Source organism: Microtus oregoni, unplaced genomic scaffold, assembly GCF_018167655.1.
Source record: "Microtus oregoni isolate MIOR12 unplaced genomic scaffold, Mior012 000006F_ref0000085, whole genome shotgun sequence".
Classification (NCBI taxonomy): Eukaryota; Metazoa; Chordata; class Mammalia; order Rodentia; family Cricetidae; genus Microtus; species Microtus oregoni.
Window position 1 is genome coordinate 21,072,112 of NW_024543065.1, and position 24,691 is coordinate 21,096,802.

At 37.8% G+C, this 24,691-nt stretch overlaps 1 protein-coding gene and 2 pseudogenes across 1 annotated transcript in view; 1 reads left to right on the top strand and 2 right to left on the bottom strand.

Annotated features, from left to right (window-relative positions):
• LOC121449999 (amine sulfotransferase-like) overlaps nucleotides 1–10,991 on the bottom strand; it is a 29,013-nt gene extending 18,022 nt beyond the window's left edge. Inside the window, exon 1 of the mRNA XM_041654657.1 lies at nucleotides 10,933–10,991. The gene's annotated coding sequence lies outside the window, so the exon portion shown is untranslated. The remainder of the gene's footprint in view (nucleotides 1–10,932) is intronic.
• Nucleotides 1–24,691, bottom strand: part of LOC121449287 — an 81,375-nt pseudogene that overhangs the window by 51,332 nt on the left and 5,352 nt on the right.
• LOC121450001 lies at nucleotides 4,034–4,464 on the top strand (annotated as a pseudogene).

Consider the following 24,691-nt stretch of genomic DNA (forward strand, 5'->3'; position numbering starts at 1 on the left):
AGTTGATTGGAGCTATATTAAAGGATAGAAAGAGCAAGAGAACAGCAACATCAGATACAAGAATTTTTAGAATTTATAGAGCAGCTATGTCCTTGGTTTTCTGAGTACAGGACTTTAGAAAGAAGTTGGGATAAAGATTCAACAATATTATTGTAATTGTGGAGCAGAAAGCTTCCCTGTAAATACACTTTATTTCTGGATCCTAATACAGGAAAGGTTGGACTAAAATCCCATACAGCAGGACATACTTCCCTCTAAGTCAGTTAGAAGGGAGACAATACATTCTGCACCACAGGAAGAGTTGCAAGATGCTGTTACAGAACTGAGTGTTTACAGTCAGTCAGAGCCTAATGAATTAGAGAACTATGAAGAGGAATCTTCATCTCCCTCGTTAATAACCAGCAATGCTGAGAGACAAAAAAAAATGATAATGAGGATCAGAAGGAGCTAAAAGGCTTGATAAAGTTGGTAACCTCACTATAGCAGAGATGAGAAACTCTGCTGATCCAGGACTCTTGCCAGAAGAGTAATTCTCTTCCTAGCATAATAACTGGTTTAGATTCACCTATGGTGAATCAAAGAGCTCTGAAGGTTATGCAAATTCCATATAATAGTAATGAATCTCCTTTATAAGCTTGTATCAGAGACGACACTAACAGAGGGGAAGAGATGCAAGAAATTCAATTGTATTTCATAATAGAACAAAAAAATGCTTAAGGAAATTTTCTTAGGATACACACTCCCATTTAAGTTACTTGTCATTTAAGTTACTCAAAGAATTTAAAACTGACTGATCTCAGTATCCAATGGCCCATTTACCCAGATGCTATTAGAAAATATAGCAATAGACGCTCTGAAGCCACGGGATTGGAAGCAGATAGCCAAAGCTTGCCTATCGGAAGGAGACTATCTATTGTTGAAAACCAAATTTGCAGAGCAATGTCAGGCCACAGCTGAGAGAAACAGAGCTCAGCAGATTCTTATTTCCTATTAAATGCTGGCAGGTGAGAGACCTTATACAGGGGCAGATCAGCAATTAGGACATTGATGTGGCAGCATATGTTCAAATGTGTGCAGCAGCCAGGAATGCCTGGAATAGACTTCCATTGTGAGAAGAACAGATTCAGAAGTTGTCTAGTGTGAGATAGTGACCAGATGAATTATTTCAGGACTTTGTTTCCAGAATAACACAGGCATCTATTAAGTTGCTTGGAGACACAGAAGAAGGCTTGTTCATAATCGAACAACTAGCCTTTGAGAACACTAATGCTGTAGGTAAGGCAACTCTAAGACCTTTTAGAAAGCAGGATATCATAAGACATTATATCTGAATTTGCACAGACATTGGCCAGTTGTATACACAGGGAATGGCTATAGCTGCTGTGTTGCAGAGAAAGACAATTAATGACATCCTATCCCAGAAGAGAGATCTAGGCCTAGGAAGAATGCAAGCTACAAGACTTCCTGGAAGCTGTTTTGGATGTGGTTTGATGGAGTATCAGGACAGACAACATACCAATAGGAGAGTAAGCATGAGGACAGAAAAAGAACTAGGATTATGCAGGATATGCAGGGGAGAAAAACATTGGACTAGTGAGTGCATATCAAAAAGAGACAATCTAGGAAACTCTCTTTCAGGAAATGGATGCAGGAGCCAGTCTCGGGACCTGAGACAAAATTATGGGGCAATCCAACAACCTGTTCATCCACAAGGAAATCCATTCAGAACCTTTTCAGAGCAACCCCAGGAAGCACAGGACTTCACCTCTGTTCTTCCATATGCACGGTTCTGACACCTGAATTGGGGATGCAAGCTCTCCGTACTGTTGTTTATGGGCCCTTACCAAAGGGCACTGTAGGTATGTAACTAGGAAAAAGTTGGACCATTTATGTTATTGTTGCTCCTAGAGTCACTGATGCTGATTTTGAGGGAGAGATCAAGATGATGACTCACTCACCAAGTGGAGTTTCTGTAGTAAAAACAGGTTAAGAGGCTTGCAAAATTAATTTTACTTCCTGATATGCAAATCAAAAATCAGATAAAGAAAGATAAGAGAGGAAAAGATGGATTTGTTTCATCTGACCACAATTGGCTACAAGCCAAAGGTCCTCAAAGACGACAACTCACTTACTTTACAAATGGAAAAAAAAATATCTAGTCTTCTATATCCTGGCACAGAAATTTCAGTTATAACTGCTAGCCAGTGGCCTTCTAAGTGGCCAAAGACAGAGACTAAGACACATCTACAGGGAATTGGTCATACTTGAAATCCTGATCAAAGTAGTAATGAGCTGCAATGGAAGGATGGAGACTGCCATGAAAGACCTTTCCAGCCATATGTTTTTCCTCATTAGCCAGTAAATTTATGGGGGCGAGATATTATGTCCAGAATGGGGGTATATTTACATTCTTCCAGCAAGCTGTTACAAATCAAATGTTTCAATAAGGATTATTACCTAATCAATGTCTAGGCAAGGAAAATCAGGGAAGGATTGATCCTATCATACCAGACAGTAGACTTCTTAGGGCAAGATTAGGTATTTTTTTTAGGAGAGTTCACTAAAAAACCTGCACTCAATGCAGATCTAGACAAGGATTTACAGAAACAGGTCAAGACTTGTAACCTAATCCAAATTAGGCCTAAGACAACAAACTCCAAGGGAGCAGAGCAAAGTCCAAGAGTGTTGAGCTACCACCAGGATCATAGAGTAATCAATGGGGTAGTTAGAACTGTGGCACTAGCTCTACCATAAGGAACAGCCATCTCAGTTTTAGATTTACGGACACCTAGAGGATTAATCAACAAAATCTCCAATAGCCCCAACCGCACCTATTAAAGGAAAAGATGAGTAGAAAAGGTAAGAACACATACAACACTACAAATATCAACACCAGTAAAACCTAAAGACCCTACAACAGCAAGACATGAACAACCAACTAAAGATGAAGCAGAAGAAAATGACCTAAAAATAACTTCAGGAGAATGCTTGAAACAATGAAAGAGGAAATGAGACATTCCCTCCATGAAATGGAGGAAAAGACAAACAAAAAGTGGAAGATATCAGCAAATCCCATAAAAAATACCACATACAACAAAGAAAGTGCTCTTTTCTGGACTGCTTACCTGGACGAGTAAGACCCACAGAGAAATGACTGCTGAACTTACCTAAAGGTGACCCAGTCTGCAGGGGTTCCTGCTTCATGAAGAAAGAGACTGACAAACTGCCAATATATGTGGAACACTCTTTGGAATTTCCTCATTCATGGAAAAGTTTGCTGGATACTATGTGTCTGAAGGCTGAAGATGGATGCCCCAATGATACATAAGAACTTTGTGTGACTGTCCAGGCAGCACACACATAACTATCATTTTTAAGATAGCAGATTGACTATTGCTTAAGGAAGGTCAAGATTGCAATAGTAGAGGTGACAGGGTGGAGGGGGGTGCTGTTATGAATGGTTGTTAGAGCTACTTGTCATTCTGGTACATTCTTGGGTGACACAGCATCTTAGCGCCTTTGCACTTCTTGTGGTCCTTTTCTGGATCACTGCTCTCATTATCCATCCCTTTCCTTCTTACAGTCTTTATTCGCTTGTTACTATATTAAGCCTTTCCAGACTGCACTTATTTAAAACTGCAAGTGTGTGTGTGTTCTAAACACACATATGTCAACTCAGAGACTGCAAATGTATATATAGTAAGAAATGTGTTAAGATATGACATATTAACTGATATTTATACTTTGACTAGGTCACAGTTGAACAATTGTTGGAATTTAAGAGAGGAAAACCCGGACATTGTGCTTACTAACATTTGCTCGTAGATGTCCTTCCCAAGAAATGCAGAGACTGCTAAAGGAAGACATAGAGGCTGGTAGTGTCAGGCAGCTATGGAAATCTGTGGAGAATCTTAAACATAAGCAGTACCAGATAGTAGCAGTAGAGAGTGTTCTTTCACCAGGGGAGAAAGTTATAAGTATCTCAGTATCAGGTGAAGTTGCTTAAAAATATTTAGTTAAGTAACAGGAGAAGATGGCAGTCTCCACAGGAGTTAAAGTTCCTCGAAATTTTTGCTTGTTGGAAGAACTTGAAGAAGGACAGAAAGGTGTAGGTGATGGTACTGGGGCCTTGAAGATGATGAAGACATGACACTTACAAGGTGGACAGGTATGATTATTGGGCCACCAAGGACAAACTAGAAAAACAGAATATATAGTCTGGAGGTAGAATGTGGATCTAAATACCCAGAAGGTCCTCCATCCGTTAGATTTGTAACAAAAATTAATATGAATGGTATCAATAATTCCAGTGGAATGGTGAATGCACAAAGCATACCAGTATTAGCAAAATGGCAAAATTCCTATGGCATTAAAGTTGTCTTCCAGGAGCCAAGACGTCTAATGATGTCCAAAGAAAATATGAAGCTTCCACAACCACCAGAAGGACAAATGTACAACAGCTGATTTTAGTGGATCTCAAACTTGTCTTAAATCAACAACCTTCTACTCATGTTAATGTCTTGATTAAATATCACCATGCAAACACCCACACATTAAGTAAAAGAATTCCAGCTGGTAAACATGACCTGGACAGTTGTAAGAATATATTTAATATATGTACACATATTATGTTTTCACATAACAGGAGAAGTGCAGCACAATTTTTCTTTCTCTTCTTAAAGCACTGTCATTTAAACATGAGCCTGAAGTATTCAAAATGGAATTCAGGTTTTCAAGACAAAAGCACGGCAAATGAGTGTCAGATGGCAGTGGAAACCTTTGTCTTTCTGAACAATAAAGTCTCAAGAAGGAAGAGCAGAAATGGCATGCTTTATCCATCGTCCTTAGACTACAGTGAACTGTTTACAGTAGCAGGTATAATGCGTAGTCACAGTTGTGTTAACTAGAACCGGTGCAGGTGTGGGTGCTGACTACTATAGAATCATAAATAGCTTCAGGATTGTTTTGATACCTGTATTTATAATAAAAAGATGTTTGGGGTATTGATGAATCTCTGTTAAAAGCTGTTCCCGTTTGTTCCATGTAACAGACACAGTAAATATTTGTTTACAGTCTTTGTTTAATAAAACATGCTTAGAGGTTTTAAGTGAAGCAATGAAAAAAAATATTTAGTTAAAATCAGCTGTTCTCTTAGTCTCCTGACAACTCATTCTATTTCATGAAATGGCAAATATATTTGGCTTGCTATCCCTGGATTTCTGAAATGGCCATTTTTAAATTTAGAAAGTACTTAAATGCCTTTCAGTAGCATAACTCATTTTCATAAAATATTTAAATTTGTAGTTTTAAATTTTGATGTCAGGGAAGTGATCAGTAACAATAATGTGGTTTAAAAAACCAGCTGTAACTAACTCAGGTGGTCTTACTGTTTAGTCCATTGGATTTGGGAGTTATATCTTATCCTTTGCCTTCTGAGCATGCTCAGTTCCAGAACAACTCTTGCTTTATCATTTACAGTCAAGTGATGAGCTCCAAATTACTGAAGAATTTCTGGACATTAGAAAACCTCCACTGAGGTTGTAAGCTGTAGTGGCGTCATCGCACACTAAGCCTAAACAATGCATGAGATCCCAGAATCTTAAGATTTCATTTTTTATTTTAATTTCTAATTGCATGTATTTGTGTGTGTCTAAGTGTAGGATTGCACATGGAGTGCAACACTCATGGAAGCCAGAAGAGGCCATAGATGCCATGGAGCTTCAGTAGCAGATGGTTGTGAGCTGCTAGATGTGGGTCCTGGGAAATTCATTTGGGCCTCCTGCAAGAGCACTGTGTCCTCGTAACCATTGAGCACATCTGCAGCCCTGGTGTGGGAATTCTATGAGAAAACTAAAAAGAGTACTTATTGAGAACTTCATATTTGTTTCCCTTTAAAGATGAGACAGAATACTCGAGAGGGACATAAGAGAGAACAGATTCAAGGAAAAGCACTCATTTAAAACAGAAGCTGGCTAATCTCAGATACTTAACAGGAAATAAATGATAGGGATTGTTTGCTAGGCTACTCAATTTAAGTATGCTCTAAAAGATTACTTTGCAATGTATTTAATCCCCAATTATTTTAAATTTATTTTTAACTTATTTTTAATCCTTTTTAACTTATATTTACTCCTATTACTTGTTTAGCCATATAAATGTACAATTCATTTTAATTCTTGTTATGGGTTCCGATGCTTGCTTTGCAGTGCACAGTAACTTTTGAGTGTACAGTGGTAATCAGGTATTGACTGGGCTCCAGGTGAACAACACGTTAACTGACTTTTATGTTTCAAGTTTTAGAAAGTGAGTCACTGTTTCTGTTAGAATACTAAACATGTCTTTTCTGCTCTTTACCTTTGACTTTGTTCCATTGGGATTGGAGGGGGTGGTTTGTTAGATCATAGCTGTGCATTTAAAACTTACAGCTGTCCTAAGGTCTTTACATATATCAATGTATATAGCATCACTGTAAAGTAGATGGTTATTGTTCACCTGTTTCAAATGAGGATGCTTACAGTGAGTAGTGAAATCAGATCTGCAGTGTAGCAGTTCATCCAACTCTTGGCCTTGTGTAGCCTCTTGAAGTAATCTGACTGATTCTCTCCAGCCCTAGTTCTCATACTTTATAAGAAGTTTTACTAAATTTTTAAAGATTTAATATGTGTATACTATGCATTCTGATTATTGTCACTACCTTCACCTTTTCTGATCCCCCGTACACACCTATCAACCCACTTTTAATATTTTTTTCTTTTGGAACAGAGACAGGTCTTCTTATAGTGCATCCCTGCCTGACCATTATATACTCATTATTTAGACCAGACTAGCCTCAGAAATCACAGATTTTGGCCTTCCTTTGCTTCTCCATGCTGAGTTTACAGGTGTGCACCACTATATACTCCTTTATTAAAACTTTTAAATTATGATTATTTTTTATTTAAATTTGTGTATGTGTAGGCATTGTTGTTTCTCTCCTTTTACCATACAAGTCCCAGGGCTTAAATTCAATTCACTGGGTTTGGTAGGGACGGCCTTTAATAACTGAGCCATTCTACCTGCCTTGTTGTAATATTTTGATAATAATTTACCTATTATTCACAAGCAAAGTTTGGCATTCAAAACTTTTTTTAATCTTGAAACTGTCTTATGATGGCCATAAGATATTTTTACTGTGAATATATTTAGAATAACTTATTTATTTACGACCTGTCAAGATGTTTAAGCTCTTGATAGATGAAAGAATAAATACCTTCTAATTAGTGTTAGTTAAGAAATAATTAGATGTATACAAAACAGCCATTAGTCATAAAACCAATTAAAAAGAAAAGGAAAACTTTTTTAAAAGATCTCCTTTTTATATTTGTGTATGTGTGTTTGTGTGTGCCTGCAAGCAAACCTCATGAGTGTTACACCAGAACATGATGTCAGAAGGCATCAGATGATGGCTTTAGAGCCCCTATATCTAGAGACTTGGGTGATTGTGAGCCACCCAGTATATTTTGGTAACTGAGCTGACATATTTTGTAAGAACCGCATTATGAAACACTGAGCCATTTTGCTAGCTAACCTATTTTCACTTTTTTTTAACCTTTGAAACAAAGTTTCACGTGGCCCATGGTGGTCTTGAGTTCACTGTGTAGCCTAGGTTAACTATGAACTCCTCATTCTCTTACCTCAACCTCATGGATTGCTGACATTTAATATTGTGCCTAGGATCTTTTCACATCTTCATAATAGTTGCTAATTTATCTCACTACATTCTTAGTTTTTATTTGGTTATTCCAGTACTCTGAATTTTATGTAACCTAATTTGTTTAGTTTAGCTTAGTTTAATATGCTTTTGTTTGTAAACCAAATTTGGAAGCAGCACAAACAAGTTTCCTTTTTTCTTTTAATATCATTAACTCTATGAAAATTTTTATATATGTATACAATGTATTTTGACCATGTTTTCCTCCTCTATTCCCCTTAACTTCTCCCAGATCCTTTACCATCATGTTCTCATCATGTGCTTTATTTATTTTTTTCCATAACCCACAGAGTCCAGTTTTTGTCTTATATATTTCTGGATATAAGACCAGCCACTGGAGCGTGGTTAACTTACCAAGAGACACACGCTTAAAGAAACCGACTCTCACTCATCCAAAAGTCAGACACAGTAGCTCCTCAGCCAGGAGTGGTACAGCTGTAATACTAACTTATAAAAAACAAGGGTTTTGTTGTTGTTGTTATTGTTTTTGCTTTTGAGACAGGGTCCTACTCTACAGTTTTGGCTGTCCTGGAATTCAGTAGGTAGACTACACTGGCCTTGAACTCACAGAGATCCACTTGCTTTTGCCTCCTGAGTGGTGGGATTATTTGCACATTCCTCTGTCTTTCTTTTCATTTCTTCTTTGACCCCCAGGTGCTCCTCAAACCCCCTCACATCTATACTACTGTGAGTCAGCATTTTTACATTTGACTGAGACCATTAGGGAATAACATTTTGTTTCACTCTATTTTGGCTTCATCTAGAATTTTCTTTATGACCTGACTTGAAAATATGTATTAGTAATTTTTTTTAAGTTTTAGATCATAATTTTCCATCAGGACTTTTCATTGTTATCTTGAAAAATATCCAGGTTTTGTTTTCTACATTGAAATGATGATAAGAAAAAGGTTTGACACAATGGCTCAGTTGTCAAAGATACTTGCTGCCAAGGCTAAAAAGCTCTGACTTCAGGGAACACCTGTTACAAAGAGAACTGAACACTATACACACACACACACACACACACACACACACACACAAACATACACATGCATGCACAGATGAAACAATAAATAAAATAATAAACAATAAATGTATTTTTTTTAAATTGATAACAGTATATGTAATTAATTTCTAGGTTATAATAGCTTGTTTTCTTCTTGATTCTTTTTAAGGCCAGGAAACAGGCTTCTCAAGTGTTTACAGCAGAGAAGATTTTTGAATGAAATATTTCAGTGACGTTGCATTTATCCATTTTCTGATATTGAACTCTGATTCAGTTGAAGAATTTGATTTTACTTAAGTCCTAGGTATAACATTTAAGTTATAAGTGCCTGTTAAATTATACTTCTTAGTACTTTCTTGTCTGTAATTAGTTGAATATAACAACTTGTTTGCATTGTTGATTTTGAATTCTTGACCATGTCTCAAACTTGTTTTATAGTTTACAAGCTAATGGATTATGCCATAACTTGTATGAGTTACTCTACATACTTAACACCTATTAATACATTTAAATTTAAAGCAATTGTTTTAGGCAAGCACTATTATTAACCCCATGGACCCAGATGCCTGGGAAATTGGTGATTAGCCCTAGAATATTACAACAAGGAGCCCACGGCAGTTCACTGTATTTTCCACTGTTGTGTCAATGAAGGAGGAAGATTTCTTTTGCTTAAATATTTCAGTGATGTGTGGGCTTCCTCTGTGGTGAGACAACACCATGGCTGTAGTCTGCTGTGGTGCTAGAGCAGAGCCACTGCCTCACTGTGGCCAGAAAGCAGAGTTGAGGCAAGAAGAGGCAAGGAACAAGCTATACCCTCTATGACATACATCTCCAATAAGCATATTGGATAATCCACAAATGGCTGATCCACTGACAAGGTCAGAGTCCTTCTGCTCCAAGTAACTCAATAACTCCATCTACCAGTTGAGTCCACACTTTGAACACATGAGGTGGTATTTTAGGGGATGAATTTTCAGTTATCATGAAATGAGTACCTCCTCAATATGTAGTGAGCACCTTAATATATACAAGCTTCAAAACCAAGCATTTTCTTGTTAAATATTTCCACTAACCCTCCATCTCTGACAAAACCCCGTGTAAAGTGGCCTGTAGGAGAAATGTTAGATTCTAGTCAGACAACTCTTGTATGTGTGTATACATGAGAATCTTCTTATTTTTCCCAATAAACAAAAGAATTGTTGAAAGACTTAGAAATTCACAGAAACTGTGAATAACTTGGAAAAATGTCTTAGAACCAAATCAATTATAAGCTACAGTATGGTGTCAACAATTAAAGCAGGAACAATCAAGTTAGAATTGTAGAATGCTGAAATTTCAGATTACAAAGAGAACACATCTGCTTGGGTTAGAACAAAAGTCCCCAAAGGGGATAGATACTGAGCAATTAAAAAGGTGCTTATTTAAAAAACAAAACAAAAACCTGTGTGAAATTTTCTAACATGAATTTCAGTCCTCCAGTCTCCCAAAGAGTCTCCCTATCTTAATCTGTATTTAATAGTAAAGCCACATGCTCTAACCTTTACATGTGTTTTGTGACCTACCTTAATACACTGACTGGCTTGTTTGTAAAATTCTGCCTGTTGAAAAGCCAGAGAAATCCTTAGTAAATGTATATTGTTGATGAGGTCATGGTCATATCAAGGACCAATGCTTCAGGCTCATAGAAATGGCAAAACATTTCTTGGTGTAGCTCAGAGGGGCGTCTAAGCCTGTCCTGAGGTATGGGTGTGAATATTTGGAGTGAGTATAGAAAATAACACCTGTAGCTTTCCAGACGACCCTCTCCCACACCTCATATTTATGGTCTGAATACTGACACCCTACAAAGACTTCTATGCCTACCAAGATTAGTCAAACCTGCCTCCTTGTTCAGGTGTGTATAACAACACTGTCTCCTGCTCTGGCTGTATTCAAAATATTTGCCTCACTGTTCAAGTGTTTACAATAAAGACACTGAGATTCTGTGTTGCTGATGTTTCTCCATCAGAGAGCCCAGTTTCCCTTATTCCAGTTTTTCTGTGCGTCTGTGTGTTTGTCTTTTCTTTTTCCCCTCACCCCTATCATATTAACCCACATAGCCCTGGCACCAGCCTTCCTCACTATTCAGCCTCTGTTTGCCTCTGCAGGTCAACAATCACCCCTCTTCCCAACATACCTCTTACTGGAAGTTGTATTCACCTTAAAATGCCTTCCAAAATGCTGCCCCTACCGCTGGGCACCCTTCTGATGTAGGAAGTCCTTCTGTGTATCTGTTGCTTTTATTGGTTAATGAATAATGAATCTGTTCTAGGCCTGTGATAGGGCAGAATAGAGCTACACAGGAAAAACTAAACCGAAAGCTGAGATAAAGAAGGCAGAATCAAGTATGTAGCCCCAGAACCTTTCCAGTAAGACACAGTCACATGGCAATATTTTAAAGTTATCTTGTCCTCAAAATTTGGTTCTAAGGATATGTTGGTTTGTAGAAAGTTCTTTTGTTTCCACAGAGAATGAGAACCTACGGATTCCTTCCAGGCTAATTTAGTTTGATGGACTAAGACTCTGAAAGGTAGCCATGAACATGCCCCAAAATACTTTGACCCAAAAGAAGCAGGAATCAGTTTGGAGAGACCTACAACCCAATTCCCAAATATTGTTTATAAATATTTGTTTACACACAAAGTAGCATATGATATTGATGTGAATACTTTGCATTTTTTTTTTTTTTGGTTTTTCGAGACAGGGTTTCTCTGTGGCTTTGGAGCCTGTCCTGGAACTAGCTCTGTAGACCAGGCTGGTCTCGAACTCACAGAGATCCGCCTACCTCTGCCTCCCGAGTGCTGGGATTAAAGGCATGCGCCACCACCGCCCAGCAATACTTTGCATTTGTATGGATCTTTAATTATTGAAACAAAATTAAGGTCAATTTTGTTATACTGTGTATATGTATTTCTGCTCTTGATTACCATTTTGTGTTTATTCAGCTCATTTAAAAATGTAATGTGTAACTAAGAAATAAAGGTTAATAGATAGTCATCTATCATAGTCAATGTTGCAGTAATGTTAGTTAGGTTTTCTAGATAGAGAGAGATATATTCAGTTAGATAGGTATTATTCAAATCTTTCAAAGACTAATAGAATATGGCATTTAAACATTTTAAAAACTTAGGACTTTTTATGACAGTGAGACACATCTGCTGCTGGCAGCACCAAGTTACTTCAAGAGAATGACGGGCACCAAAGAAGCTCCTTTTGACATTAGTTAACCATTTGGGTATGAAACTGCTCTAGACTAGACTACTTAACGCTATGCTATATGAACTCGACATACAGGACCCCCAGGAAATGACTACTGAACTTGTGTAAAGGTGAGATGATCCTTCGGGGTTCATGTTTCGTGAAAGAGTCTGCTACACATTCTACAGGGCACAGAAAAAAAGTGACTGAAAAACTGTCAATATGAAGGAACTGTCTTTGAAATGTCCTGCTTCATGAAAAAGTCTGTCACATACCAAGGGCCAATAGGCTGAAGATGGGTGTCCGCAATGTTACAAAAGAACTTTGATGACTGTCCAGGCAGTGAGATATCTCTGTCAATTCTAAAGTTTTAGAAGTTGCTTACAACACTTTCTGTTTACCTAGGTAATATTATATCCTTCTGTGGTCTTTGATGGAGATGGAGAATAGACAGTTATAGTTTTTCTTAGAAGATAAAGTAAATATAAACATTGTAACTGTAATTCTTGCTTGATGCCTGCTTTGTTATATGTAATTTTATTATGTTAAAGTTAAAACCTTCCTTTTTATTTATACAGAAATGTGGAGATGATGTAAGAGGCCCTTCTGTCTATGTGTTGCCTTTATTGGCTCATGAATAAAGAATCTCTTTGGGGCCTGTTATAGGCAGAAAAGAGCTAGGTGGAAAAACTAAAAATGCTGGGAGACAGAAGGCAGAGTCAAGGAGATAAGTCTAGCCCTTCCAGATACCCAGAGCAGATGGAACTTTATCCGGTAAGCCACAGGCATATGGTGATTCCACCAGAGTAGTCTATGCAGTGGCTCATAAGTACTTTAGACATGTTCAAGTATTGAGTAGACACCTTCCGATTTACCACAGTGTTACTCAAAAGTATAGACCAATGATCAACAATCTCCCACTCTGTGACAAGGGAGGTGTAAAAGTGTAAATTATTGACTGCTTTCTAAAAGTAACACAGTTGTTATAATTTTGTGAAGATTTATTTTTATTTGAGGGTGTGTGTGAACTTGTGTGTAGCCTTGGAAGCTAGGAGAGGTACCACACATGACAGAACTGGAGTTAACAGGTAGTTGTTTAACTGCCCAGTGTGAGTTCTGGGAACTGAACCCAGGTCCTCTGCAAAAGCACCGAGTATAAGTGCTCTTAACCAACATGCCACCTCTCCAGTCCCTGGTTATCAATGTTTTAAATTCCATATCCCTTGACACTCAAAATCTAGGCATTTCCAAGAAGCATGGTGAATTATAACTTTCAATACTTGCCATATTTGAAATTAAATTTAAGCATTGTGGTATACACTTTAATCCCAGCACTTGGGAGGCAGAGGCAGACAGATTTCTGTGAGTTTGAGGTCATCCTGGTATACAGAGTGAGTTGCAAGACAACCAAGATACATAGTGAAATCCTGTTGGAGAGATCTTTCCCAATCAGGATTACTTAAGTGTTAATTACCTGAGTTGTAGCTATTAAAACAATGATATGCTCATATGAGCTGGAAAATCCACTGGGCAACTTCCTGTACAGAAGCTCTTTATATGCAGTCTCAAATGTGATATATTTTTTCAAGGGTTGTTATTTTCAAGACATGGTCTCCCTATGTAGCACTGGCTGTCCTGGAACTAGCTACGTTAACCAGGGTGGCCTTGAATTTAAAGAGATCCTACTGCCTCTGCCTCCCAAGTGCTGCAATTCATCAACTAGTGGGAATTAATTTTTAACAAACTGCTAAGTCAGTGAAATAGTTCCCAGTAATCCATCAACTACTCGGAATTATTTTTTTTACTAAATTGCTAAGCCAGTTATGAAAAACAGAGCCAGGTGGATGGAGAGATGGTTCAGGGGTTAAGTTCATTTGCTGTTTTTTCAGAGGACCTGGGTTCAATTCCCAGCATGGCAGCTCACAACTGTCTTTGACTCATTTCCGGTGGATCTGGAATCCTTACACCAATGTGCATAAATTAAATTAAAAAAAAACAGGCCAGATCCTGTGAAAATACACTCTATATTTATATCTTCCTCAAGAAAGGGCCTTCTCCAGTTATTCAATTATTTATTTTTTTTACAGAGATTTTCTACAAAATTCTAAAGTTGCTAGCCTTGACTGGATGAAAAATGAGGTGTAGATAAAAACTGATTTGTTATTTTTTTTTCAGCCAAGATCATAGAAAATTGCAGATGTTTTCTCTTGTAGGCCTCACCCCACTTAGGACATGATGCATAACCAGTCAACACACACCCCTGCCTTGCTAGTGGGAGTTTCAGTCAAGAACTCTGCCCCCAAGCCTGGTCATGCATTGCTAAATCAAGAGCCTTCCACTGCTTCCAAGGTTGGTCATGCATACCTAACTCAAGAGCCTTCATCTGCCCCCAAGGCTGATCATGCATTACTAACTTAAGAGCCTTCATCTGCCCCTGAGTCTGGACAAGCATTCCTAACTCAAGAGCCTTCTAGGTGTTCTGGTCTGGCTGGAAGGACCCACCCCTACACATGATCCCACCTCAACCTCCATAAAACTTCCTCAGTCTTTTTTTTCCTGGGGTTTCTCCTCAAAGTCATGACCTCATGATGCGCATATATCAGTGACACACATTTCTGCAAATCCATTTCATCCTTGGAAGAGAATAAGGTGAGGGAAAAAGTCAAAACTGTCTCTTCCTCATGCTATCATGGTAAATAATTAAAAGCTTGGCTTTCACTTGTTTTTTTTCAATATACCATTTTATTAATTTTTTGGGAATTTCACATCATACAATCCGTTCACACTCACTTCACAGTCCTTCCAGGTCTGCCTCCTGACCCTTGTGACCCCCCAATAGATAAAGAATAAAACCACATGTCCAATTTATGTTGTCCATATACTCTCTGGAGCTTAGTCAAACTCGCAGTGGCCATTGGTTTTCACTTTTGATTTAACTTGGTTTCTAAATTTTGTCATACAATATATGTCATCCTATTCTTTCCTCCAACCCCTTCCAAATCCCCATGCGTCCAACTCGTTTTTTTTTTCACAGAAACAAGGGATCCAACACACACACACAAAGTGTTTTGTGTTGGCTAGCTAACACCTGATCATGAGGCTTGCTTTAATGGCTAGTCTAACCAAGGTAACTCAGCTTTTACCTACTTATTTGAGCTTTCTGCTATTAATTAAGGAAGAAACAATCAAGATAAATGGAACTGTGTTCTTTCTCAGCAAGGTATAAAGGAAGCTGTAATAGTCTTTTGATCCTAATTCCCTTGAAACTGATCCCTTAAATAAAGAATATTTTAAATAACTTTTTTCAAAATGCTCAACAATTTCAGTTGCATCTTAAACTCTCCACTAACTTAATGAGGGAGTAATGTAAAACCATGCCCAATGTAGATAAATGGGATAATTAAGATGAAAAAGTACAACCCTGAATTACTCTAGCTCAGAACTTCATCTTAACTATATTACAAAAGTCACTTTAATAAACCGCACACTATATATCTAACATGCCAAAAGGAGTTAAGACAGGAGTAACAACATCTGTGATAACATAATTTCCAGAGCCTAAACAATTACAATTGTCAGACACTAAGCAAACTTTTCAATGCCAAATGCTTATATGAATGTACTTTAGGTGACTCTTGTATTTCTATCTAAAGCTTAGCATGCAAGCTAGGAATACCCAGAGTCATTCCTGTTGGGATACAAATCTTAACCCATGTTACTTATGAATTTCAGCTAAACACATATCAAAATATATCTGTAATCTTTCTTTACTGGATTGTGACTTTGAATTGAATGGGCTTATGCTTATGCTCACTACACTACACACAGGACTGTCTCTGCCTTGCCTTGGCTCCCTGGACAAAACCATCACCTTCCATCCTTTGGCCAGGGAGGGGCATTGAATTTGATTTCAATATTCTGCTTACCCGCTGTGGGAGAATAAATCCTTCCCAGCTCTATGTTTTGGAGGATCTTGTTTTGGTTTTGCACTCACCGAAGTATAAGCTGTGGAGTTTGGTTACATATGGCTTTGTAATTTTGTACATATGGTCAGATACTTACTTGCCATTGCATAATGGATATATATATATATATATATGTGTGTGTGTGTGTGTGTGTGTGTGTGTGTGTGCGCGCTCCAGGCCAAAGATTAGAATTAAGAACACCAATAGCATACTTTGGTATGAAATTTGAGGACAGTCTTGTTGTCAAGAGGGTATATTCTGAATATCTGGATCCCAATGAGAAATTTATAAGCTTAACTTCAAACCGAACAAGAATCTACTAGTAACTGAACTGATTTTTATAAATATGGGACTGTCTTCAACATTTGGTATAAAAAGTTAAAACATTTTCTTTATCCATTTTTTTTTTTTGGTGGAGGGTCATCTTGATTTTTTCCCTGTTTGGCTATTACAAATAATGCTGCTGTAAACATAGTTGAACAACTTCTTTGTTGTGTGATTGAGCATCCTTTGGGTATATGCCCATAAATGGTATTGCCAGGTCTTGAGGTTGGTTGATCCCCATTTATCTGGTAAAATGCCATTATGATTTCCAAAGTGTCTGTGCATGTTTTCATTCCCACCAGCAGTGGAGGAGTCTCAATAGAGTGTTTTATGAGTATCCTAGGCAAAAATAATTGTAAGGATGTATATATAGCACACACATATACATACATATCTTATGTGGTTTTGTAGTGATAAGGCAAGCAGGCCTGCTTTTCATCCAGCCCGGCTCCTGTGTGGTTAGTTTTGCCCGGGAAATAACAACACACATATTGTATTCATTTAAACACTGCTTGGCCCTTTAGTTCTAGCCTCTTATTGGCTAATTCTCACATCTTGATTAACCCATTTCTAATAACCTGTGCAGCACCACGAGGTGGTGGCTTACCGGGAAAGATTCAGCATGTCTGACCAGGTGGCTGGCTCCATGGCATCTGACAAACTATGCTTTCTTTCTCCCAGCATTCTGTCCTGTCTACTCCATCTATCTAAATCCTGCCCTATCAAAAAGCCAAGGCAGTTTCTTTATTAACCATTAAAAGTAACAAATAGACAGATGATCCTTCACCATCAGTGTAAATATATAGCAAATGTAATGATATGTACAAACATTTTTGCAATGGAGACTTTACTAACGCAGAAGAAGTATATGTATCCAGGGGGTATAGACAATTCATGAGTATAAAATAAACTTTGTAAGAGTTTCAAGCAAAACAGAATAGGAAGAAACAAAAAAGAGACAAATATAGATTAGAAGTACCACTAGAGACCATACATAATGCTGTACTATAGCTGAACCACATGTTTGTGGTATATAGAAACCCAGACAAGAGTGATGCCATTCCTGTTGGTTACAGCCCATCCATGTTTTCTCTCTGCACCAGTCCTTCAGCCCCTTTCAAAGCATTAGTATAGACCAAAGCCCTCTTTACTCCCACCCTACAGAACCCAGGAAGGGGAGAAGGGATGAAACCTCGCTCTCTGCCCCCCGTTGAGGGCTTCCAACAGTTACATGTTTACCACATGTGGGTTATGTATTATTTATGAGTTATCATTAACAGTGCGTAAGGTTACTTAAATCTTCAGAGACTGATGTCAAAAGAAGAGGCCCCACTTCCTGTTCTATGTAGTCAAGCTCTTCTTTGTCTTGTTTTTCTTCATCTTCTTTTTCCTCTTCCTCATTCTTGTGTGCAGTATTCCGTCAAGTACAGTGACCCTGGAGATGAATGTTGCAAGGTTTAACAGATTAATAAAAACCTTTTAACCGTCAAAATATTTTTAATATTTTTGAGAATTTATGGTTGGTAATTACTAAGACAAGACTTCCCTGTGTGGAAAACTTGCCCAACTATTCTGATAAAGGGTCACTTTCTATGACAAATAATAAAAAGCCAGACACAGATATTAGGGTTCAACCCAAAAACCAGAAAAGCAAGGTAGCCAATCCATTAGAAAAGGCGTACCTCTACAAGACAGGGTGACAACAGACTAAACAGACAGAGCTTCTCTCTCCTCTTATTTTATATTCCATTTATTTCTTGGATTAAGGACATATGATTCCCTAAAACTGGGATTAAAGGTGTGAACCACCACCACCTGGATTTGCTTTTGCATTGACCTTGTATAGCTCAGGGTGGCCTTCACTTCACAGAGATCCATCTGACACTGTTTCTCAAATCCTGAGATTATAAGTCTGTGTCACCATTGCTTGACCTCTAGTGGCTCTAGCTTTATCTCTGGTCTTCAGGCAAGACTTATTTATCCAAATACAGATAATATACCACTACACTCCTAATTCAGTTTTCCCAGTGCTAGACTTGCTGACACATGCCTCCACACTGAGCTTCTTCTTTCTGTATGTTTTTACCAAGTGTTATTTTCATTTGGGTTACTTCAGGAAAACAACAAATGTACTAGTTATTTCAATAATTTTACATTTCTTGGAAAAAGAGAATTTGAAGGTCTATGCATTCTTTAAAATGGTAGTAATACATTTGACTAGTTTACATACTTTATATAAATAAAATAAATGATGACATTAAAAAGCATACTTTTTCATTTTTAATTGTTCTAATTGATTATATCGATATGTTATTTTAGATCAGAAATCATCAGAAAGATTTTAAGATCATTTAACATTTTAAAATTCAGTCATTAACGCCAAGCATAGTGGCATACACATTTAATTCCAACATTAAGGAGGCACAGGCAGGCACATATCTGGGAGTTCAAAGCTAGCCTGTTCTACAAAGCAAGTCCCAGGCTAGTCAGGAATATATAATTAGATCCTGCCTCAAAAATAAAAATCAATCATTATAATTTTCTCTTTTTAGAAGAGAGAGAGAAAAAGAGAGAGTGGAAGAGAGAAGAGAGAGAAACAGAGAGAGAGAGAGAGAGAGAGAGAGAGAGAGAGAGAGAGAGTGCTACATGTGTGCAGGTGTCCCCGGAGGTAGGAAGAAGATATCAGATATCCTAGACATGGAGTTGCAGGCCATTGTGTGCTATCTGGCAAGAATACTGGAAACAAAACTCAGGTCTTTTGGTAGAGCAGCAAGCTCTCTTATATCCAGTTCCTCTACTTTCTTATTTGTAGAGTATTCCTTAAAGATAAACAGTTTAAGGCATTGCCACAATATCCTTGGTGACATGGTTTACACATATCTGGCCTTCACTGTACTTTTTGTTTGTTTATTGTGACAGGGTTTTTCTGTGTAGTTCTGACTGTACTGAAACTCACTCTGTAGACTAAGCTGGCTGTGAACTTAGAGATCCATTTGCCTCTACTTCCTGAGTGCTGAGATTACAGATGTGTACCTCCATCACCTGGCTATAGTACTTTTTAGTAATTATTTCTATTAGCATAATTGTAACTTGTGAGTAACTTAACAAAAGAATGTTTTATTGTGATGTTTACATACATGTATATGACGTACTTTCATATTCAACCCTCATTAACTTTTCTTGTGTACCAATGCTAATTATTATTAAAAATAAAATTTCAAGTGTGATAAGACTGGGGTCCTAATTACTGAGGCAATAATCCTTCTCTAGAGTCCTCAGAAGAACCTATTATCTGTATGGAAGTGAAGACTTTCTACACATGATGGAAGAGTGCAGCAGGTGTTTCACAGGACGGGCTCTGGGTCCTTTGTCTCACACCTAACTCTATAATGAATCAGCTGAGGTTGCTTTACCATCTCTCACACCCTGTCTGCCTTAATGCCTTATTGTACAAAAGTATCCTGTATCCTTTCATGGGGTTGTGGTGATGTTCAAATCTTATGTTCCTGTCACAGAGCCTGCATATAACCCCTGGTCAAAACTGGTTTTCATGTCTGTAGTAATCATTTAGAGTTTTTGACACAAAAGCTTCATGCAGAATAAAAGAACTGTTGACAAAATAAATGTACATTTATACTTAAAATATAACAGATCATTTCAGTACACATGTCAATCTAAATCTACGAACTACCCAAAGACTCCTACCTGAGGAAGAATGTACTGCACATGATGAGCCCAACTGGATAGAGATTCTACCAGGTCAGTCACTTGGATTCCTTTATGTAACATGGAGGGTCTGCTTGTTGGGGTTTCTGTTTCACCCGATACCCCACAGCCAGCAGGCCCGAAGAAACTCACACAGAGATCTCCCTAAGTTATAAAACTGATTGTTCCATTACCTCAGGCTTCTTGTTAACTCTTATAGATTATATTAACCCATTGTTCTCATCTACATTAGCCACATGGCTCAGTACTTTTTTCAGCTGAGTAGACTACATCTTACTTCTTCCGAGGTCTGGGCAGGACTGTGGAGAGAGCTTCCTGTTTCCCAGAATACTCCTGTTCTCATCGCCCCCGCCTCTACTTCCTGTCTGGTCAGTCAGCGTTATTAAAAAATGATTGAAAGAATACAGACAATTCTCCCACACCACCCTCAAAATCATGGTTTTCCTCATTGCTGTTTCAACCACCTTCCACCGCTGCTGCTTCTTCTTCTTCTTCTTCTTCTTCTTCTTCTTCTTCTTCTTCTTCTTCTTCTTCTTCTCCTCCTCCTCCTCCTCCTCCTCCTCCTCCTCCTCCTCCTCCTTCTTCTTCTCCTCCTCCATCCTCTTCAGCAAACTGATAGAATCCTAGAAGGCTTACATGGGTCCCTGCTGAAATATGGGCATTTTGTGCTCTTAACTAATTGCTTCCATTTCCTAGGATGGGCAGGTAGCAAATGATGGCCGCATCTAGGCGCCCAGTGAAAAATTTCTTGATTTTTCTTGTGGTAACAATTTTTGCAGGCATAACTGCTGGTAACTTCACCCACAGCCTTGCAGGCTCATTGTAAACACAATAGATGTACTTGTTGGTGCCTGTTCTGGTTTCCTCCTTAGGTATTGCCTGTGGGGTCTTATACACAGACTTGGTAATTGATCCTTCTGGCCTTCATTGGCTTCACTTTCTCCATGGTCTCTTTCTTCAGCTACCCCTTCCTATTCCACCTTCTCTTCATTTTCTCCATCACAAAATTCAACTGCAACATCAATATAATTCATTTCCAGACCCATGATCTTGCCCCAGAAGCAGCTTCTTTGTATTGGGTGTGTTTCAGTAAGTTTCTTGAAGACAAGAAACACATAATAAATCTCATCTATCCCTAAATCAAAACCAGCTTTGTTCAAAAGAGTAAGCTGACTCCATCACATTGTACAGAGAGCTTTCTGCCTAGGAAAATACATATCCATGGTTAAAATTTTATTCATAAGAGGAATGTTTGCCTCTTTTCTATGCCTTGACACTATCTCTACTTTTTCCACCTCTCTTTCTTTGAATATACGAACCAAAATGTGTGAACCCCTAAATTTTCATTCTTCCCTCATACATAAGACTTCTTAGACCAGTTGTGTGCTATACTCATCGATACAATGATAGTTACTTTGCTTTATGAGACTCTTAGAAAGAACTTAATGGCTACTCGTGATAAACATTCAAGTCAGGCATTATGGTTCACATCATTATTCCTAGCACTAGGAAGGCAGAGGCAGGTATACAGTTTTCAGTTTGAGGCCAACTAGTCTACACAGCAAATTTCAGTCCAGCCACAGCTATTTAGGGAGGCTCTATTTGAAAAAATTTCAACATTATTTTTCATATAAAATAAGTTAATATTGCTAAAATAAGATAGAGTCTAACAGACACATATTTATATACATTTATGTTGTCACTAAACTATGTATTAAATGTATGGCTTTACATGTATGTCAGGTAAATAACATTAGCATTCTATATAGGAACATATGTAAAATCATGGAAAAGGTTTAAAAGGTAAACATTTTTTTGAAGTGCTTGGCATGAGTTACACTTTAAAACACAAAAGTAAGTACTTGGCAGTATATAGAGAAAATAAAAACATTTGAAGTGATGAAGATAAACATAATTCCATAAAAGAAATAAAGGGAAAGGAACACCGGGTTCTAAATGGACTCTAGAATAGTTACAGTTAGAAGACCAAATGGAAATGCAAAAGAACCTTAGCTAAGGTGGGCGGCTTCCCAGTCAGTCTTGACTCACAGGACAGAACAGTTATGAGCACTCATCATTCTCACAAATGACTTGCTAGTGTTTATAGTTTCCCATTGTGGTGCCAAAAAATATAAAGACTTTGGGAAAGGTTGTTTGATTGTTCAGCTTTGGTTGAGAAAGATCTTAGTGTGTATGTAGCCCTGGCTGTCCTGGAACTCACTCTGTAGTCCAGACTGGTCTGTCTGCCTCTGCCTCTGAGTCTGAAATATAAAGCCACCTGTACTTGACTACCAGAATGCCTTTTAAAATCCTCACCCATGACATAGACTATAAAATCCATTCACTGTCATGTAGAATATTACTTGCTCTTGGTCCTGCTCACTTAGCTACAATGCCATGGGTTCAGCAGCACAATAATGGAGGTCAAATGACAATTTTATGAACTTGGTTCTGTCCTTAAGCATGTAGGCTCCAGGGGTGAACCCAGGTAAGTTTTTAGGCATGACAGTAGAAGCCTTTATCCCCTTTCTGGACCCCGATATGAAGCTGTACTATTCATCCCATAATTTACCTCCAATATTCCATGGCTGACGTCCTGATCCTGTATTAGGATGATGCTTGGTCAAGGATGGGCTTCAGACCCAAAACATCTATATGTCTTCTCACTCACCTCCTGTATCTGGGTGTAGATCCTAATCTACTGAAGTGGCTTAAGACAGCTGGGGGCCCCATTCCAGCACTGAATACTGACATTTCTTTATTTAGGTAACCCTGGGAATTTCTGCCATCTGCGTGATTTCCACATACTGAATGCTCCCACAGTTCTCATGGTTGTATTCGCCCATACTCCAATGCCACTGTGCAAATCAGCCTGGCATTAGCTCCTTATTCCTATGTCCCAAGAATCCTTGGTCCCATTGCATCAGGATGTGTTTCTTTCCAAATGCTGCTGCACCAAGGCAGTGTAGGTGCAGCCAAACCCTTGCTTTTTTTTTTGCCTTTCCCTGAAGGATTCTATTTTAAAAGTAGTTTATTAGAAACATACTTTGAATAGATTGTTGGTACTGGAACATGAAATCTCAGAAGTTATATATAAAATTTTAAGTATATAAACATTTAGGGGAAAGGATATAGGATGCTATTTTGAAGTATTTGAAGTTCAAATTTTGGTGAGACATCAAATTTTACTCCAAACTATATGTTTTATGCTTTCTGTTATCCATTCTTTCTAGAAATATTTTCACCACTTTCACTATCAATTTTAAAAAGGGATTTTATTCCTAACTCCTTGTAGTTTGAATCATGGTTAAATTATGTTAAATATCCAGAAAATGGAGCTTACCCTAAAAATAAATACACAATGGAATTAATATTAGAATTACTTTTAGGTTTTGAACTTAATTTAAAGGAAAATATGCAACTTGATTTAAAGCCTTTTAAATTGATGTTTATTGAGCTCTACATTATTCTAGAAGGACCAGGAGGTGTGGCCTTGTTGGAGTAGGTGTGAGCTTGTTGGAGGAAGTGTGCTACTGGGATGGGCTTTCAGGTCTAGGCTCTCTCTTTGCCTGTGGATCAGGGTATAGCTCTCTTTTCTGTTCTAGTGTCATGTTGATGGCATGGTTTCTGCCATGATGCTAATGAACAAAATTCTGAACCTGAGAGCAAGACCCCAATTAAATGATTTTTTTATGAGTTGCCTTGTTCATAGTGTCTTTTCACAACAATCGAACAATGACTCTTACTGGATCCATCCACTAAGAGTTCGCGCCATATCTAGTTATGGACAAATAGTGACTTTCTGGAAAATGACAGACATCATGTAGACCTAGCTCCCATAAAATGATAAAAGACATGTGACAGTTACTGACATAGAAGTCCCCATATATATGATGATAGTGAAATAAATTTATTAGAAAAGGCTTGAAGGGATGTAAGAAATTTCTGATTCAAATACTATTTACAGAGCTATAAAACAGTTTGTGTGCTCATAAGCAATCTCGTTCATCTCTGAAATTTTAGTATTTATTTGTAGCATTGATAAATTCGGTAATCACTTACAGTTATTTACAGAGCAATAAGATGGTGTACTGATGAGTCAAGTCCCTCCCATCCCTGAGATTCCAGTGCTAATTAAGAGTGTTATCACTTACAATTTCCTCGTCCAGTTCTTGATCAGCTCCTTCCAACTGGCCACAGAGAAAAAGAACCTTTTTCTCTCTGCTATTTCAAATACTGGAAGCACCTCATTTTAATTGTGGAATATATCTAACTTTTTATTAAAATTTTCCATTTTTAAATCTTTGTTTATATGTTCTTTTTAAACATTTTTCTATTGATATTTATTGAGATCTACATTTTTTTCTGCTATCCTCCCTGATTCTCCCCTCCCACCTTAAATCCTTCCCAAGGTCCCCATGCTCCCAATTTACTCAGGAGATCTTGTTATTTTCTACTTTCCACCTCCCATGTATATTTGATCTATGTAAGTCTCTCTTAGTGTCCTCATTGTTATCTAAGTTCTCTGGGATTGTGGTTTGTAGGCCTGTTTTCTTTGTATTATATTTTAAAAAACAGCTATGAGTGAGTACATGTGATAATTGTCTTTCTGTGTCGGGGTTACCTCACTCAAAATAGTGTTTTCTAGCTTCATCCATTTTCCTTCTAAATTCAAGAAGTCGT